Here is a 5,630-nt window from a genome sequence, read left to right as displayed (position 1 = left end):
AGAAAAATCCTTTCAAGTAGGATCCCTGACCTTCCCAGGGACTAAGATGCTCATTTTCAGCTTCTCTGCTGCCCCATAAGACTGTTACTGCAATTAATCAAATAGAAGCATCTCCATAGAAGCATCTCAGTTTTTGAGTCAGCCTCATACTTAATATTCAGACACTGTCCCGAGTGTCTTGTAAGCACTTGGATTTTTTTTCTCCTCTTGGATGTTAGCTAAGAAGCTATCTAATCTTCAAATACAGATAGAACTTGTGTGTTCTTCAACTCTTTTTTTTGTTTGTTTGGTTTTGCTTTGGTCATTTTTTTGTTTGTTTTTTTATTTTAATTTTTCTGTTGAGCATATCTTCAAACTGCTGTCATTTATTGACCTTCTCATGGCATAAATTTGTACAACATCCCCAAACCCTGCAACAAAAGAATGCTATTTAATCTGCATAGCTAAAAAGTCATAAGTAAGGAGGAGCTATAATGAGGGCTGTCTCTAAAGCTTTAACTTGACCCCAAAGGCAGATCCATCATTTTACAATGACGATCATACGCTATTTTTCTCCAGAGAACTCCTGAGTAATTTACCACTTGAGGAGTGCTTTCATTTCTGTTGCTAAGTGTCTGAGTCTGAGCCTTGTGTCGGACCATCAGACTGACTTTTTACTGCACAAGATTGGAGGACTGTGGAAGGAAAACCTCTGTTTGTCCCATCCTGTCCCTTGTCATTAACCTCAGGTATACCCATTTTTTTTTTTTTTTTTTACCAAAGTCTGAAGATGGTTAGAAGCCCCAGTTACACTTGATTCCTACAGTCGGCTGAAAAGGGGGGGAAGAAGTATTTTTAATGACCTTCTGCAAGGACAGTCACATGTACTTGCCCCTTCACAGACACCAGACACTCCCCTCAGAAATCCACGTCCTTATGCATAGAACCAAGTAAACACTGTCATAGGATATACTGAGTTGGAAGGAAACCAGAAGGATCATCAAGTCCAACTCCTGGCTCTACACTGGACCACCCAAAGATCAGACCATATGTCTGAGAATGTTATCCAAATGCTTCTTGAACTCCAACAGGCTTGGTGCCATGACCACTTTCCTTGGGAGCCTGGTCAAGTGCCTGACCACCCTCTTGGTGAAGAATCTTTTCTTAATATCCAGCCTGACCCTCTTCTGTCCCAGCTCCATGCCGTTCCCTCGGGTCCTGTCACTGTCCCCAGAGAGCAGAGCTCAGCGCCTGCCCCTCCGTGAGGGAGCTGCAGGCCGCCATGAGGCCTCTCCTCAGTCGCCTCTTCTCTAAGCTGAACAAAACAACCTCAGCAGCTCCTCACACATCTTCCCCTCTAGACCCTTCACCATTTTGTTGCCCTCCTTCCGATGGTCTCTAATAATATTATATCCTTCTTATATTTTGGTTTCCAATACTGCATACAGGTGTCCTTGGCTGTTCTGTGCTGGAAAGGTCTGGTTTATCTTAGTATTCCTCATTGCCATGCTGATGCGGGCCACTTCTGATTATTTTGCTTCCTTGTCCATATTTTTTTTCTTCTTTCATTTCCCTGGGGCAGAGCAGTGTGAGAAACTGAATTCCTCTAAAAAAAAATAGATTTCTAAGTGATACATCCTCTCCTGGAACAGCACAAAAAGGGCCAAAGAAAGGAACAAAAGAGTTTATTCCTTCTGACAAAAGGCTAAATCTGCAGTGAATAATAAAATGACTTCTCATGATGAAATCCCATGGGTGGCTCTGGGGCTGGAGCATGCAGGAACTTCCATAGCACTTTGTGGTAAAGCTCCCTCTTGATGGACTAGAAAAGGGATAATGGCTCTGCAGAGCAAAGAGGTCCAAAGTCTCATGGTATTCTGAGGAGTCATGAAGGAAAGAAATTAAAGACTGCATCATTTGCTGATCACCATTATTCTGACATGTGCAAAGAATGGAAATCTTGTCATTCCCAGTACGTACACCAGAAGGAAGGGATGCCATTCAAAGGGACCTGGACAAGCTAGAAAAGTGGGCCCATGTAAACCTAATGAGGTTCAACAAGTCTAAGTGTGAGGTGCTGCACCTGGGTGCAGCCCTGCAGAGAGGGACTTGGGGGTTCTGGTGGATGAAAGGCTTGACGTGAGCCAGCAGTGCGTGCTTGCGGCCTAGAAGGCCAACTGCAACCTGGGCTGCATCAGCAGAGGGTTTGCCAGCAGGTGGAGGGAGGGGATTGTCTTCTACTCTGTCTGCCCCGGTGAGGCCCCACATCGAGTACTGTGTCCCAGTTCATAGGGCCTTTGGGCTTTTACCTCTGTTTCTGATGGGGTCAGACTGAGAACGCAGTTATGACTTAAATACTGTGAATAAAAGCTACCCAAAATATTATTTTGTCTTGACTGAAGCCTTCTGTGGCTCTCTGGCCTATGACTTCTCAAAGAAATTGAGCCAAGGATAGCAACTTCCCCCAGAATGGACTTCAAGACTGTCAGGGGAAGCAGAGAAGAATAGTCAAAGCACTGGAGGAAATAATATTCTTGGTGTTAGTTGACAATTTGGATGCTATGCTTTGGCAACACTCACACACAGGGCCACAGCAGCTTGAAAACAAGGCTCGAAAACACTGTCAGAGATTTGCCATACTGGCTCCAGCCTGTGTCACCAGTGCAGGTAGATGCAGCAGCTCTCCGGCACTGCTGCTGCTGGCAGGAGAGGAGCAGGGTGAGCCTCTTTTACTGCCCTCTTATTTCACTCATCAACTCCACTGTTACAATGCAGAGCTTGCGTCCTGCTGTCCAGAAGACAGTAGATGGTGCTATTGATAGCACTATTCATGCGTATGTTTATCAATAAAAGTATACTCAGATGACTAATATTAAATGCTTCATGTTTTCCTTGTATTCATCATCCCAGGGAACCTCAGGGCACTTGCACAAGTTCAAAAACAGCATTTTTGTGTCAGGCCATGTTTGACCTTGGTGCAGCCGCCCTTTTGTGTGTCCCCACAAACCTGCTCCAGAGAGAAAACAGGGAAAGATAACAGACTGCTGATAAGTAGCAAAGAGCCTTGTTATGCCGAGTCTCACTGAGACTTCAAGGATAATTTCAGTAAGCAGGGTGCAAACAGCCAGGTCAGAATCTGGCAGGGCTAATCTAAGTGAAACTAATCTCTCAGTTTTACAAGAGAGTCTTTAACAACTTGAGGTCAGGCTGTCATCTCCATAATCGCTTGTGAAGTGCTGCTCTCAAAAGGCTGCACTGATTACCCCATTGGTACATGATAGCTGCTCTGCTGCTTTTCAGAAAAGAGACTTGTGGTCTTGGTCTCATTACAGTAATTGACTATTATTACTCACAAAGTAGCAGATTAGAGAAAAGCCCTGGATCCCAGTGGGGCAGAGGCTGTGCAAAGACTCAGCTTTTGCCGGAAACAATTTACAAAGGCAACCCTCCTCCCCACCCCCAGCCTGCAGAAGTGAAATGACATCAGCAGTATCAAAACGTTGAAACCACTCATTTCTGACTCCCAGATCGGTCATATTTACAGGAACCAGATAAGCTTCTTTTCTACCCTGTACAAAGTTGTCATTACAATCAAGAAATGTGCATTCTAGCAGAGAGGTTAATGAAGGAATGGGCCAAGATACACACACAAAGAATTGTCCCTGAGTAACATGGAACAGGCACACAAAGCACCAAGACACTCTGCAAAGTGTTTTGTATCATCAGGCTTAGAGAAAGACATCGGAGGCCCCATGTCAGTGCACGTAGGAAAGACAACACTTACCTGAGAGAGAGATGCTCAGAGTTGAGTTTCAGCTTGTCTGCCCACCTTAAGTCTTCTGTGTTCTAAAATCAGTGCTTCAGGCTTTCCAAATGAATCCGAACAGACACATCCAGCTTTGTAAACTGCATACCAAGCATGGGAGGGTCAGTCTGGTCCAGCTCCTAGTTCTCCTTAAAAGCACCACTCTTAGGTCTTCTCTTATTTTCTATCATTTTCCTTTGCTGGCAGCAATTCTTTAAATTGATTTTTGAATGTGTACAATTTTGTACTCTGTAGATTTCTCAGAGAAGATTTAAATAGCAGCAGATTGTGTTTCAGGCATTTCACATTGATGGAAATTAAAGGCCTATTTCCTGAAGCTTTTAAATATGTGTTTAACTTTGGGCACATGAGTAATGCTATTGATAACAAGGGGATAATTCATGTGCTTTGCTGTATTGCTGCCCAACAGCTGTGCAGACAATACAAATGGCTTGAGTGATATTCATAAGGTTGATCTATGTTTTTTTCAAAATAAGACTACAGAAGGTAAATAGGTTGGAAACATGTTTTTTCAAGGGGTAAGGGACCTAGTGACAAAGGACATAGAAAAGGCTGAGGTACTTAAACTCTTCTTTGTCTCGTTCTTTACCAATAAGACCAGTCTTCAGCAATAAGGCCCCTGAGACCCGAAGGAAACTCTGGAGCAAGGAAGACATTCTGCTCATTCTGCCATTCTCATTTGTGCAAAAGTCCTTTCTGTTAACAACTACACTAAGGATGACTCTGTAGTTTCCTCTTCTTTCACTAAGGCAACAAATACCTTTTAAACTTGCAGGAAATGCCAGTAAAACTCCTAGAGTACTTTTGGTCCCTCTAGTAAAGGTTGAATCATATTAACACCAAGATGCTGGGAACCCTGAAGTGGTCTTAGAAATATTGTCTCTATTGGTGAATCAAAGGCCAAGTGCTCTAGATGTGACTAATCACCAGCTTTCTGCAGGCCTCCGTCACCATCTGGAGGAAGGTTTAAACTGATGAAGCTGCCCAGAATCTCAGAAGAGAAAGAAAGGAAGGTTTCTATGGCAAAGCAACTGTAGTAAGAGTATTAGTCTTTGACAGATTTCAGTAAGTACCCTCAAACTCATCTCAGCCATTTTCCAGCCATACGCATTCAGTTCAGTCTCTAATTCTAACATCTGTTGTATTCAAAGTGCATATGTATGCTATTTTCATGAATACTAAATTTTGCCCTAAACCTTCGCAACACCAGAAGTATCAGACTAGTATCCATGCAAGCCCTGCATTAGCAACAAAAGATTTGAATCAACAATTACTTCTGTAAGTCAAAACTAGCATCTTTTGCAGGGAAACTGAAAATAAGAAACGTTGCTGTCAGGTCTACAGAAAGGCCCATTGCAAAGTGACCAGATTAGCAGCCTTCAGATTGGCTGTTAGTGGCTTCATTTCTCCCTTGTGGCCTAACACAGAGGTGGTCCGCCACTGCTTAAGGTAGAGTGGCACATGATTTTGTTATACTACCAGCACAAAAACTGGGTGCTGCAAACAGCAGCTCTCACTTATATACTATGCAGAAGACCACCCTAAAACAAGCACTAGGAGATCTTGTTCCGTCAATATGAATGCTCCCTCTGCTGGCACCAATTGTTTGGTACCATTGTTTTCTTGTTTGGGAGCCTCAAACGTTGAGAAGTGAGTCAGTAAACTTGATTTTCTCAGGCCCTGGAGTTTATGGGCCAAAATTTGAGTTGCAGTTTTAAGCCACTCTTCATTTAAAATATACTTGTATTCATGAACAATGCTGAATATTGCCCTCCCCTTAGTTCAAAAGAGGAGTGAAAATTAGAGAGAACTCCCACCAAAAGTT

The sequence above is a fragment of the Anser anser genome, assembly GCF_964211835.1.
Source record: "Anser anser genome assembly, chromosome: 4".
Lineage (NCBI taxonomy): Eukaryota > Metazoa > Chordata > Aves > Anseriformes > Anatidae > Anser > Anser anser.
The sequence above is the reverse complement of the archived record's forward strand: the minus strand, read 5'-3'. Positions refer to the sequence as shown.